The sequence below is a fragment of the Schistocerca americana genome, chromosome 4 (assembly GCF_021461395.2).
Source record: "Schistocerca americana isolate TAMUIC-IGC-003095 chromosome 4, iqSchAmer2.1, whole genome shotgun sequence".
In the NCBI taxonomy this organism is placed as follows: Eukaryota; Metazoa; Arthropoda; class Insecta; order Orthoptera; family Acrididae; genus Schistocerca; species Schistocerca americana.
In genome coordinates, this window is record NC_060122.1 from 417055238 (window position 1) to 417070521 (window position 15284).

A 15284-nucleotide genomic window follows, 5' to 3' on the forward strand; every position below is an offset into this window, starting at 1 on the left:
TGGGCAGTGTATAAAACTATTAACATACATTTTGAATGTCTGATACGTGAACAGTAAAATAAAAGCTGAGGAAAGATATTTTGAGAACAGTCAACTAGTAGCACAAAAGAAATTAAGCTTCAAAAGGGCAGAGGTTTTCGTAAGTATCAAATGAATCTATATTTTAAAACAATAATAGTGAATCATTGATGTACGCAATACTTGCCGCTACCGCACTTGCAGTTGTGCTACAGTGTTTTTGGGGTCCACAGTCTGGCAAGGACTCAGTTTCAGTTTATTGCTATCTTGAACGTGACGGAAGGAAAGGTCCTAATGAAGCAATATCATTATTTTGAACCATGTGTACAACACTACACTAGAAAATCCTAGAGACGAGCTTGTTCAGGTAGATATTGTGGACAGACCAAAAATAAACATGTTGTTCAATTTTTGTACTGTCAAATGCACATTTTCAACGTCTCCAAAAGTATCACATATTTGTTTCTTGTGCGAGGACACCGCTATTTACCAAGTGATCAGGACTTCTCTTTGATAGGACATAAGAAGAGGAACCGAAAGACAGCAGAAATTCCTAAGTCTTGGGTTAGCAAAGTTGATGTAGTCGTGCAGTAGCCCTTCCATTCCACCTGAAAATAATGAAACATTAAGATTTTTTACACAATAAATATGCTAGTGACTCATTTTTTCTGAAAACATGTAAATCTCTACTGAAACTGTTGCAGGTACAGATGTTTAATGATGATGGGGAAGATTCGTTTTGTGTCTCATTGTGATACTCTTTGGTTGTTGAGAGAAGTCCTGCTACGGAATATAATACTTTGCATTATACTACCTTGGATTTACGTATGTGTAATTAGCCACCTAAAGCCATAAACCTCTGCAATTTGACGCCCTTCCTGGATGAAGAAAACAAAGCCTTCTCCTAGTACCCATTTTATGGTACTCCAGATGAAAATAGTAATGAAGAGAAAGATATGGAAGTTGATGTTGATGATGATGATTATAACCATGTTGGGAGCGATAATAAATAACAAGTGGTAATGGAAACAGTAGGAATAAATAACCGTCTATGATCAGTGTATTTGAAAGATAATAATGCTTTTTCTTTTGATCGGTAGATACCGTTTCGAAAACACAATAAAATAGTCCTATGAATCATATTATAGCTTTTTTCCCTAATTTTCTTGAAATATCAGACAAGTACAAAGAAAAAATGTCCATAAGAATTACAAGTAACTATAATATCTTATGAATATCATTTGGATGCTTATTGTGCTTCAGTTTAATTGGTGTATAGGTTTTTTTTTTTTTTAATTCACAAAAGTCAATATTTATGACCCGTCCAGTTTTTGTAATAAACTCCTAAAATGCTTTCATATACTTTAGCCAATAAAAAATATTAACTTTTTGACATTTGGATGGTGCTCATGAAACGTTACTGGAAGTTTGTAGTTGGGAGACCTTGAAAACTAGTAGGAACTAAGTAGTTGAAAGAACAGCAACCCTCATTTGTACTACAAGAAATTAATGTTCTAATATGAGGGTTACTGTAATGGCTGGCATTATCAGCAGACAGTGGTAGATGCTTTGCATAGAAAGCTAAGGCTAACGGCTTTACCATGGAGTCGCTATAAGATTTGGCTGATTTTGATATTATAGCAGTCCTCGTTTCTTTCGTAAATGATCTGTATTACTACTATTCATTATGCTATTTCACTGAAGTATGATATAATTTTCGCCGTCTGACAGTAGAAGGTTACAGCGTTTTGATGATACAACGCAGTTATTATACTAGCCATCGGTGATTGTAATGTTTGGCTAAGATTTCAGTTTTAGGGACAATTTTAGGAAGTTGGAATATCATTTTTTCCGTTTCGTATCCTCAGTGGCAGCTGGACGTTATGCTGTAAGATCGATCAACAGTTATGTCCACACATGTTTTGCAATGCTATAGAGTCACTTCTTATGTACTTTGATGAACGCAATGGTCACAGAACAACTTATTTAAGTAGCGTAAATAATTGAACTATACACCATTTAATAAATAGTATCTTAATTTTAATTCGGAAATATTTATTTAGAATGTCCATTATGCTTGAAAAGTGTGGTAAAAAGGTCACAATTTGATCATCAACAAGTACTGCTAATCTAGAAGTTATCAGTAGTGCCAATTTAAAAGCAGGCGTTTCTTTTTTTTTTAATCTTATATAGCAAGTAATTTATGACACTCGTCCATGTGCTCAAGATATTAAGAAATAATACAATTTCATTACAGTGCAAACTTATATATTTGTACAAGGAGATATATAGCTATACCTGTGCATTACAATAAGCGATCAGCTTGTGTTTTGTACTCAAAATCGTTGCTTATTACGAAAAATAATTTTATTTTTTGACGAAGTTGTAAATTATGGGTATCGATTCTTACCTCTCATTTGTTATAGCACCGGCTTTGGGTATGTTTCTCTCTGTTTTATTTATAGGCTATCTTTAATCGGGTTTTGATGAATGTAAACATGATAGAAGTTCTTGTAGAGCATTGTGAAAATACGCAGTTTAAGTGCTCCATTAAAATAAAAATATCTCGTTAAACCACCTACTCTCATCCTTCCTAAAATTGTGTTTCCACTGTTTGCCCTTTGGATATATTGTGTGAATATTTGTTCAGCACTTATGATGAGTGTTATTTAACAGCTGACCATATGAAAGACTGTTTCAGAGAGCCTCAGAATCATAGTTGCAAATGGTAAAAATTGCAGCATTCTTAGAAAGTTCATTTTCTACTTGAGCAGCAGGACCAGACAGGAAGAAATATTGAGCTGTAAAGAAAATTGATTATGCTGCATTTCCAAGTGCAGAGCATCATGCATTAAATTGGCTGCCCACTAATAAAATAGTGCTTACTAATTATGCAGCAATACAGAATATACTGCTATTTGATGCCTGTTTGTGCTATGGACAACCAGCAACTTATCGTCAGTTTCAGATGACTTATATCAAGTGAAGCGATACCACTGTAGGCCTAACCCTTTAAAAAAAGTACACTAAAATTAGGTCTAAGACGTCCCTGCCTAGGATGTTATTTTTACCTATGTATGTTTCATAACTATTTAGGCATGAAAATAGCATTTTGAGAGTTAAAATTACGTCTTAAAGTCTGATTTGATTATGTGCGTATATACAGATGCTTCAAAACACGCACATACGGACACACTTGTGTGTATGTATGAAGGTATGTGTGTGGGGGGGGGGGGGGTGTAGAGGGGTGTGGGGAGGTTGGTGGGTGTGTTTCGAACACTCTGTTACATCTCTTACACATACCATATGGAGCAGATACTTTCGAGTACTGCCAAGATGTCTAATCTGGCATTAAACTGTGATCTAGGCATGGTGTGTCAAATGATAGGTACAAGAGTGGCAACTTGTCTCATGACAACTAAGATTGGTGGGGCTGCCATCATCTAGACTGTGATGTCGTGGGTAGTGATGCTGCGACGTTTCTAGTTCATTTGCGTTTTTCAGCGTCATTTTCGTGCAAATTTGACCCTGACTTTGGCTAAGGACTCTGCTTTGCACCTCGCATACTGTTTGTTGTTAATAATCGCAAAGACGAAACAGCCCTTTCGTTGCTGTGGGCATGTGCACTTGTCCCGCTACACCATTCCCCAGATGTTGAGGACGTCTATACAGGCGCCTTCATGGGTTTCGCTGCAGTCCTATGGACATTTGAAAGCCTCCTGAGCTGCCGACGTCTTGCTGCTGCAGATGAATTTACTTCCATACTTCCGTGAATAAAACACATTTGAGTATTTATTATACAATGTATGTGCTTAATTACGTGCTGTCATTTGCTGATGTTGTCGTTTTGATATCTTGAATAGTTTATTAGATGTAAAGTACGTTATGACTATATGATTCGTGATGTTCAAGGACGTGAGCGGACGCGTTACGCATGACAACCTTTGGGTGTAAAACCCAATAACTCGAGATCAAATTGAGCTATCCTTCTGCACTCCATCTGCAATAAAATTTCGATATCTTATCTACATTTCATTTTAGACAATACATGAGCTAAAATCAGCCATCCATAAACAAAGATTATCCAATGCGTTTTTACCTCTGCAAAATCTGTGCAATCGCACAATGTTTTACTTAATTTGGTGCAACACAATAACTGTGGTAAATGACGAAACAAAATTCTCTTCTTTATCAGACTATAAGATGTGCAAAAATCAGACATTTAACCATATAATTTTCGAAAAATCGGATGATAAGTAATTCGTATCAGCCGGAACTCTGTCTCTCAGGACAGACACCAGCACTTGGCGAGCAGTACCGCTATAACAAAGGCTACCTCAGTACAGAATGCAAAGAGCATATCTGTAGCACCGAAAGGGCTAAATGTAAAACATTAACTCTCCTCTATGTGGTAGGGAGCACATCAAAGTGTTCCACTCACCATAAACTGAGGGGTTATTGCAGATTGTACCACAGTGTGACTAAGATTTAGTTCACGAAATTAGATTGTGTTCACTACAGACCATTCATATCTGTCTTTCAGCCATACGTTCCACACCTGTCGACCCTCTTACGGTGGAGGCAATAGACATGCCTTTGAGCATTAGAGATACGGTCATAATTATTCATTCAAGGTATGACATTCATACACACAGTCATGTCTATAAAAAACAGAGACTTGGTTTCCAAATTCAAACTGCCTCCAATGGAAGAAATAAAATTTTCGCCGTTTGTACCAGCATTGAAATTTGATCTTTTCTCTTACATTATATAAGATATTCATCACGTTTGCCTTTGTTGGAACTGGTCAGCTACCAGATTGAAGTCAATTATTTTAATACTACGAGCTGGGAAAGTGTAAAAGTAAATTCCACATCTAATCGCCTTATTGAAGTTCAGTAGCCTTGCTACATCTACATATACACTGGTGGAACATAATGTCCCTAAGAGGAGTACACTGGATGAGCCATTATGTGCCTCCAGATCTAAGTCAGTAGAGCCCTCAAACTACCTAAAAGCACTTCAATTTTAACTGTGGATTCAACTGCAGTTTTAGAAGGAGTCAGGTTTGCGTCTTCAACTCTCCTCCTAAAGATATTCATCGCGTACGACTTCCAAAGTGTCATTAAAATATTTAACAATGGAGATGAAATAAAACCACAAACATTTATATTTTGGAATAAACGACATTTCTTTTGCGAAGATTGTTACTTATTTATTTTAACGTATCATTTTTTTTTATTTTTGACTCGGTCGCTTTCTTATGATACAATTATAACCGGTCTGGCCTTCAGAGCCAATATTCAGATGCTGCTAAAGAGAACAGAAAAGCTTAAATGAAGACCAAAAACAAAAGCAATCATTTTCGCTATATCTACTTTTTAGCTTAATAAAGTGCTGTTAACATTTATATTGTTCACACCTATGGACAGCATCTGATGAACAAGTGGTCACGCGTTGTCAGCATGGAAATGGTGGACATGATACTGGTAACATTAACCAACAAATAAAAATTTTACGTAATGTCAAGAAAGAAGACATTTAGGCATTTTGGAAGAGCTTGAAATATACCTCACGAAACGCAAAGAACTAGATAAACTCCTTAGTGAACGAAACTTGTTTGCAACTAATGCATATTTTGGTAATCGTGGGGATTTACTTAGGTTAGTCGCTGTTGTCTGCATACATGCTCCAGCTGATAATGGGCCGCGTTGTGAATGAGTGACGAACTGCGGTATCCGGGCCGCATCACTACTTCCTGGTATCGACCCAATTAATGTAAATACCTCACACCTGGAAGAGGAGTATATGTGAGATACAGCAAGAAACTACCCTGGCCGTTCATTCCGTATCGTCTCTCCAAAGCCCATTTCCAGTGGTGTGAGCATCTAGCAGCATAGATCTGTAAAAATGTATTTAGATATTTTCATGGTGTACTTAAGTATATAATGCGAACACTTTTTCCGTGGCAAAATATAGACTCTGCAGGTATAGTAAAAGAAGTAAAAATAATGAATATTTGTTAATGTGGAGGACCTGTCACGACTATGGAGATTTGTACTGGAAATAATGCTTTATTCGGAAACTACCACTGCCTGACCCGATAGTTTTCACCGTTCGTGGTGGATGAATTCGAGGATGCACTTGCAGAGGAATTTAAGGAATTAAGGTAGAGTCTTAAGCGAAATATTGAAATTCAATAATGGAAAATTAGTATCCATGCTGTAACCATTTTTTTCTGTACATGGCACAGTTAGCAGCGTGCACACAGTAGCATCTTGGCGTGTAAAGGAAGATGCAGTATGCCTGAATATGTAGTCTGTTTTACTGGAGTGGCTACGGAGCTTCTGGCCAGCAAGGGTGGGCAGAGTGAAATAAATATGGAATTTCACATCGTCCAACGAAAAGAGGGACTGAAAATTAGGACTATTAGGCTTTCGTATGTTTCCATATGGGGTAATGTCACAAACAATGTAGGTAATCACTTAGTCACAGAAGAGCTCTAGTTTGAATATAAATAGAGCTTGTTTTCTCTTCACTGTTTATAGCGGAGTTTCGCAGACAGTAGCTAAGGAACTGCTTATCAAGTTTAAGCCAAGAAGTAAAGAAGCAAGCGATGGAAGGGCTGTCACAGATACTGTGTACTGTGCGATAATATTCTATGCCCAGGGCATAGAAATACATCCGTTCCTTAATACGTACCAACAACGAGACAGAATGAAAAGGTGATGAGGGTTTAACGTCCCTCCAACGAAGAATTCGTCAGGTATCGAGCACAAGCTCGGACTATACAAAGGAAGGACACTAACCGTTTAATTTTGAAAGATTTCATTCTTCCTCTTCAATACATTTACGAGATTTTCCGTATAGTGTTGCCTATTTCTCTGACGATTCCAGATGTCTTTCAACAAGTTATACTATCGAATCCTTTATCAAGGTCATTAAGTCTAAAGTAAATCTTAGAATCATTTTTAAATATTGGTTCTATTAACGAGAGTCATGTCAGAACTGCTTTTCTGCTACCTTTAGATGAGTCCTCAGTACTTGTATGCTGACTGTTCTTGACGATTCTCTTAAGCTTCAGCATCCTTCTCATCATTACTAAATTATGGTCTGAGTCTGTATCCGCTTCTGGATAAGCTTAAAATGCAGTACCTGATTTCGGAAGATCTTTATCACGATTATGTAACCCACTGGATATATTCATGCCCTGCACTACTTGAAAGTAATGTACTATTTAAATGAAAAGTTGTGACGAATAAGCTAGCACTAAAGCTCAACTCAATAGGTTAGAACGCGCCGCAAGTACGCCAACCTGTTTTGGATGGAAATTGTTGGGAGCGTTCTTCATTCACACTTTGACGTCGCTACTGATGTAAGCTGGTCTCCACGCAATGGAATTAACAAATCTTTTATTGCATCATACTGCTTCACACATGTTTAATTTGTTGTAAAACTTTGCACGAAACCAGTAGATATTATATTTAACGCTGCCGCATATTTAGTCTTCATTTGTTACTACTGTTATGCCGTCGCTGAATGTGTACCTGTCTGTTCGGCCTCTATAGCTGAACCACGTGCAACTGTCACTCCAGTTGCTAGTAGCGGTTTTCCTTTGGCAAGGATATTGAAACAGATTTTCTTCAGACAGGACGAAGGAAAAGACCACTACGGAAGTGTTTCATTGTGATGTTACGTGTTATAGGTTAGAAAGCTGTCAGCGACTATGAGAGCGGTGGTCTACGCTTGTACACTGCTTTCACTGACGCAGTAGCTGGAGGAAGATACCGCAACAGGCCAGGAAACTCTGATCTTCAGGGCTTCATCGTGAGATCGTTTTCAGTCGTGTAGGGCTTGAGTTAAGGAATTATAATAACATTTTTCTCAGGAAAAAAACCATCTGTTTGTTTAGCATAAATTAATCCTTTGATAATGGGGGAATCACTCATTAAATTGAGAATTGTAATAAAAAAAATGCGATGAATGAACTGATTCAGATCACAACAGGAACAATCACAGAATCAGGTGAAAAGATCTCAAACAGAATAACAAATTTTAAATCCACCGTTTGCGTAGTTAATTTTCTTCACTTCTAATTGTTTACCATACAACTACGCAACAAAAACTAATCTTACTACCATTGTTCACCGGCGCATTCTAGGTTTTTTACCTGCTACTTGTCACCAATGTATTTACTTAGAGATACATTCTACAAATTTCCATTTCGTTCTTTGCACTTCACTTATTATTCTCTTTTCTTCTTCACTTCCCATTCAGAACTTCAGAAATTCATGTAACCCAGGTCTTCATCATCAATTCTGATTACAGTTTGTACATCTGTAGCCTCCTGTCTGATCGTCATTTATTTGCCAGCCAGCTTTCACGTCCACAAAGACATTAGCGCCATGCAAATGAATTTGTGGAAGTGTTCGTTTTTCTAAGCTGATATGAGAACATCTGTCGCTGCCAGACATGTTTATTTTCTTAATATTATTCGTCTACAAATTTTCATTGAATGTCTCTCATCTCCTGTAGTACATTATATTGCCGTAGTAGAAGTGCTTTACTTGATTAATGACTATGACCTCAGACTCATCCTCCGTTTTGGTCTCTTTAATATTTTCCAAAATTGTCATTACTTTGATTTTCTTCCGATTTACTTCAAATTTTATCTCCTCATGTCCATCAGCAAGAACTTGCAACAAATGATTATTTTCTTTTCTGAATCTGCTACTTCTACAACATCATCGGTGAATTTCTATCTTCTTGTTACTTTTTTAATTTTTTTCATATTTGTAAGGCTTGCTGTTTTTATGGCTTGTTAAAAGCGTGTACGAGTTAGATATGACTAGAATGGACAGTCGAGCCACAATTGTTTTCTGATTTTAGTGTCTCTTAAATAAAATTTATTTTAATCTTCGTAGTACCATTTTATATTTTTTCTAAATTATTCATTTGTCGACGCAACCAGTACAACTTTTTTCCATAGGGCTTAAAAACAATTGCCACTCCATATTATCGTAAAATGTTTCTAAATTGATCAGGTTATGAATACTGACAACGGATAGCCGAGCAGTGCGATTACCCCACGAACCTCCATATCCGCTTCCAGTGACTCCCATGGGCTGAGGATGACACGGTGGTCAGTCGGTACTGTTGGATTTCCAAGGCCTTGTTGGACACAGTTTTCCTTCTAACTCAGTGAAAGTGACATACGTTCTTTTGTTTATTTCTAGTGTTTCTGGCAGCACCAAGAGTAAGGCTGTAACTTCTTCTCTTCTTCTTGCACTTAATCTAAACCGAAACTAACCTCCCACTAGACATAATTTTTTCTTTTTGCTTGTTTCCTTACTACTTTCAAGGGTGTGTTTCAGCAGTAGGATATAGTAGATAGTGGCCCTTCATTTCTGTGGTCAAATGCCTTTGCCAAGGTTGTTGTAGTTGTCTTATTACTATTTGGATATTGTTCTGTGAGTTTTTTCTTTCACAGCACTGTGTTGATCATTTTTTGTACATTTCTCTTCTTAATTTTTCCTTAGCTTTTAAATTCTTTTAAGTGTGTTTCGAAATTGATGATTCATTTTCTAAGAGTCCTATTCCACTTCCCGAGACGTTCATTCCCGCCAAAGCTCTTCTCACACATTGATATTTGTTCATTATAGATATATCCTACTGACTATTCATCGAGCAGCTACTTCGTCACAAGCCATCAACTGCTTTGAATCTAGTGAGCACTGTTTCGAAACGTCCTGGCAGATTAAAACTGTGTGATGGACTTGAACTTGTTCTTTCGCGGGCGACTGTTTCATGACTGAGCTATCCAAGCACGACTCACGATCTGCCAGGAAGTTGCAGATCAATGCACACTCCGTTGCGGAGTGAAAATACCTTGTTGCAAGGATCCTCTGTCATGGATGATGATAAGTGGTGCGTAATGGTCTTGTGCATTTACCTTACGGTTTGATGAAGATCGCAGTGTTTGCAGTCGTCGCCAAGCAGATGTGAATTGCTCCGTCCTCATCCCTGTGGCAATCTCCACTTTATCCATGTATGTTCTTACACTGTAAGACAATATCTGTGTGAGTTCTAATCTCGTTCTTCCAACAAAGAAAGATCCGTTCCAGTACTGGGAGTCGAACTCGGGTCGTACGCATGACAGTCACACACTCTGATACCTCACCATCACAGGCAGACTTTCAGTGGTTATCAGTAGAATTGTCACTTAACACTATATTCACGAAAAAAAGAAAACCAATGATTTCATGTGAAATGAAAAACGCTACGGAACTTGACAGATTGCGCTCAGGTAGCCAAATATTACGTGAAACTATATTTACTGTGCCTCATGGTTGTCTCTTAAGGGTGACATATTTCAATACTTTCTTGATCTGCACCGAGCTGATGCAGCTAACGCAAGGTAATAGGATCTATGGTTGTATGAAGGATTCGCAGTTGTGATGCATTTAGTAAAGAGGTGGACTAAGCTAGTGTTCAAAAGAAGATGTAGGGTAAGTGCCCAAGATAAATATAGTCCCATCGATATTAACACCAACCCGACGTAATGAATGTGAAGCTGCATGAGAAGATCGAAATCAAAGTCTGGCGTACATAATTAAAGAAATGATTGTTCTGAACTTTCAGCTTTGCCACAGTTTAGTGTCTGTTTTTCGCGGAGCCTACTCACCACCTCTGTCAAAAGTCTTGTTCTTCTACAAGCGGTTCAACTACCATTCGCCGATTTCTGTCAATGACGTCGACAGTAAGTAAACATCAAAAAATCCTTTCCGGTACCTCCCTAGTGTTTAGCCTCTATCCAGCTTTCAGCGATCGCCCTTTGTTTGCATACTGTTAGGTTATAATAAATCAGTTGGCTTCTGCGGATTTCGCACATATGGTAAACAGAATGACTTTATCGAGTTTCCAAGAATTCTTCCATGAAACTTATAATGCAGACGTGTTCGTTCCTATGGGACAGGGACAACATTATAGAGTTCGAGTCGAAATTTTCAAAAGCTCTGAAGTAATTCTGCTGCTGCACTGCATATTACTGAAAGTTATTTTGTTATTTACTCCTAAACATAATGCCACGGTTTATAAATACTTTTATTTTCTGGTTACCTGACGCTGTCAGCACGACAGCACACTCTGAATTTGAATAACGTAATATTCTTAACAGAAAACTTTATGTGCGTAGATCATCTACATCCATGGACAATAGTGTTACTATACGTAGTGTATATGGAAATATTGGAAACAACATACGTAAATGAAGACGACTATAACGTGGGATTCTCCATAACCTTTTAACTTACGTAACAGTTGTTCCCAAATACATCCATTACTAAATGACAGTGCACTACATAGTGTGGCACTATGGTCCATGTATGTAGATGATATGAAGACGACAATTTAACTTGCCGAAACTAATCGGTAGTATATATATACGTTCTAGGAAGAAGATTACTTTATTCACGTTTATTTTTCGTCAAATGATCAACATGCAACTCGTTGGCTTAATATCTCAGGAACACTACAGACTTAATTTTTTTTTAGTGAAGACCGAATGTTCAACAAACCTACAAGCAAAGCTACATGTTCCACAGTTATGTGTGTACAAGAACGCCACGCCCCATTGGGGAAAACTGTTGACGTAGCAGACGAAAATTTTAACTCGATTACGTGTAATGGATTTGAATTTAACGGGAAGTGAGACCGAAAACGGGCGGAAAACGAACGGCTGGTAGAAAGTCGGAGCTGTGTAAACACAGAGAATGTAGCTCATCGTGCAGAAGATGCGCTCTTTAAAGCGAGACCGGGCTTTGGAACGTTCGCTCCTCCGAAGGCTGGCAGCTCCGAAAGGAAGAGAATTCAATTGGCGTGCCGCGCCGCTGCACCGCCGTGCGAACGAGGACTGCAGAGTCCCTGGAATGTAGCTTTTCGCTTTATGACGGGCCGGCCCACCGGGGTGCGTGGCGTGTCTGAGTGTTGGCGTCCAATCACGGCAGATTAAGGCCTGGGGGATTGAGCGGCAGCCAGCAACACCAACAGCAGCAGCTGCAGCAGCGCGGGTTGAGTGCAGCGCCTCTAGCGCGCTCTCGTAGCACTGGCACCATGTTAATTAACACCGTATGAGAAGTCGGTTGGACTCATTACAGAGTAGAGGCCGCTGACCCATAGATTACCCGATTAAAAATTCAATTTGGGCTGTGACCATACAACTACAGGCTGACTGGCGAACACCGAGCGGCAAATCACTGGCCTCTCCTAGTGTTTTCCACTTTTCCTGCTTTCACTTTTATATATTAACAAGCTGAACCGTGAATTTACTTCCAAAACTTTTCTTAAGAATTTACTTTATTTACTAGCGATTCATCAAGAACATTAACACATTTGATCACACTATGTGAGAGTGGAAATAGTTGCCAGTGGGTAACTGATGCAAACAAATCAAATTTCTTTCAACAAATGGAAATTTTATTCCTAAAAACCCTTTTTGTTAAACAGATTCAAAATTATACTCAGGAAGCACCCTCTAAAATTCAGAAGCAGAAAGAACAAATCTTTGACAGTATAAGCTTTGGGGCTGAGAACTTTGCCGCTTCCTTTTGACACGGCCGTAGTCACTACTGCTCACAACAACCTCGGAAAGACTACACTGGTGCAAATCTACAACACACCAGATTACTTTAAACTAAAATGGTAACAACTCACACAAGCACATAAACTATGCACCCCGTAGGAGGGATGGAAACGGTACAAAACACTAACATTAAAAGATTAACTTGCCACCGAAAGCGCAACTAGATTTAAAAAAAGAAAAAAAAAGAAAAAACCTATTACGATGGCGGGGTGGCAAATTTATATACTAAAATAACCATTTAAATAAACACCCATGAATTGCAGTCTTACATAAACTGTACAAGGTTGGCCAAACATGCTCCACATTACATACAAACCGCCTGTCAAGATGATAGGCAGGATACAAACATATTTCAGGAATTCATCCGTTACACTTCAAGCAATAAATTCGTTAACGCCGAATCCGACAAACATGACAGATGCAGCTATTAACGACGGCAGACCGACAGACAGACAGACACTAATTGCCTAACAAATGCGGACGGGAGACAGATGAGCAAGCTGGGGACGAGAGACTGACCAAGAAAACAAGTAGAATTTAACATGTAAATGAAACAACATATCACGATTCAATGAACTTCTAATAAACTGCGATGTCTGGCGAAGACTTGGCGCAGCACCCCCAAAACGCACTCCCGAACCGTCCGCTGCCAGCTGCTTCAACGGGTGCAGAAAGGCGCGCCGTTCTCCCCCATCACGGCGTCGCAGCTCGCCCCGGCCAGACCGATGTCGTGGGTTGACTCCTGTTGCTCTCGTGTCGGCCGCGAAGCCACTACCCCTCGCTATAAGGCGTGGCCCACTGGACTGACGTGAAGACCTCACATGCGCCGACGCTCAAGACGGAGAAGTCATTTTGTGTCCCAGTGCGCGACCGACCAACCGATCGATCCAACCGCCAATGACCATTGCTTGAACAAACTCGAGCAGACTGGCGGCCTAACACATACTAGCACTCGGGAGGACAGACAGACACTGACTGCCCCACACTGACCCGGCTGACCAACTGACAAGACTCTCCGCCTAGCGAGCTCATAGCGCCCCTTAAATGCACGTGAGCAGGCTACCTTTCCCTCCCCGATGATCCACAGTGCGATTACTCCCTCTTCTCGGATGTCCGCGATCGAACTGACACCTCTGTTCCTCCCCTCGCTCCTGGTTTCCAGTACTTGGACAACATTGCACACACGGAACTCAATGCCCCTATCACTACACAGGATCTCATTGCTACACTCCGCACGAAACGCAACACCGCTCCGGGTCACGATCGTGTCACCTACCGTCAGCTTTGTGAAGCTCCTGTCTCCTTCCTATCCACCCTGGCCAGGCTCTACAATGTAGCCCTGTCCACCGGTTACTACCCCGACCTGTGGAAAACCTCCCGTATCCTAATGTTCCTTAAACCTGGCAAACCGCCGTCCGCCGTCTCTTCCTACGATCCCATCAGCCTTACCTCGGTCTTCAGCAAGGTCCTGGAATCTATCCTCACCCGCTGCATCCACCAGCATCTCCACCAGCACCGCATCCTTCCCGTTACCCAGTGTGGCTCTCGGCGGACCTTCTCTTCTGACGACCTTCTCCTTCACCTCAGTCATCTCCATTCCGACCAGCTTAATTCCCGTCGTTCCGCAATCTTCCTCTCCCTGGACCTCGAACGAGCTTATGACCGCATATGGCATTCCAGTCTCCTCTTCAAGCTCCAAACCTTCGCCCTTCCCATTAACTACGTCCGTCTGGTCTGCTCCTTTCTCTTCCGCCGTCCTTCCTATGTCACCATCCATAACACAGATTCCTACACCTTTTTCCCCCTCCGCCGGTGTGCCCCAAGGCTCCATCCTCTCCCCCCTTCTGTACCTTTTGTACACGGCAGACATGCCGCCGCCGTCACCCCCCGTCCATCTTCTCCAGTTTGCCGATGACACCGCCTACCTTGCGCTTGCCCCCACCCTGCAGCGCTCCCAACACCTTCTCCAATCCCATCTTCACCGGTTCACCGCTTGGTGCAACCAGTGGTTGCTCAAGGTCAATCCCTCCAAAACGCAGGCGATCAATGTAGGCAAAACCACCCCTTCCTTCCGCCTCCTTGATTTCTATCTCACCATCTACGGCCGTCCTATCGCTCTCACTCCCACCCTTAAGTACCTTGGCGTCACCCTCGACCGTCGCCTCTCCTGGACTCCCCATCTCCGGACAATCCAAGCCAAGGCACGCTCCCGACTCCATCTCCTCAAGCTCCTTTCCGGCCGTACGTGGGGTCTGGACCCCTCCACCATTCTCCACACCTATAAATCACTCATTCGCCCTATCCTTTGTTACGCCCATCCTGCTTGGATATCCGCCCCCCTACCTTTTATAAATCCCTCCAAATCCTTGAACGCCATGCTCTCCGTCTCGCCTATTGCATCCGTCTCCCCTCCCCCACACGGATCCTGTACGATCTCATCCCCTTCCCCCACCTCCTCCTTTTCCTTGAAAGGATACAGATCCTGTACACCTCCCACAAACTCGATCCTCCTCATCCGCTTGTCTCACCCATCGTCTCCCACCCCCGACCGCTGCCACGCCTGTATTCCCACATCCCACCCGGTCTCCATCTCTCCACCTCCTTACCCTCTCTCTAGGTGGCTTCC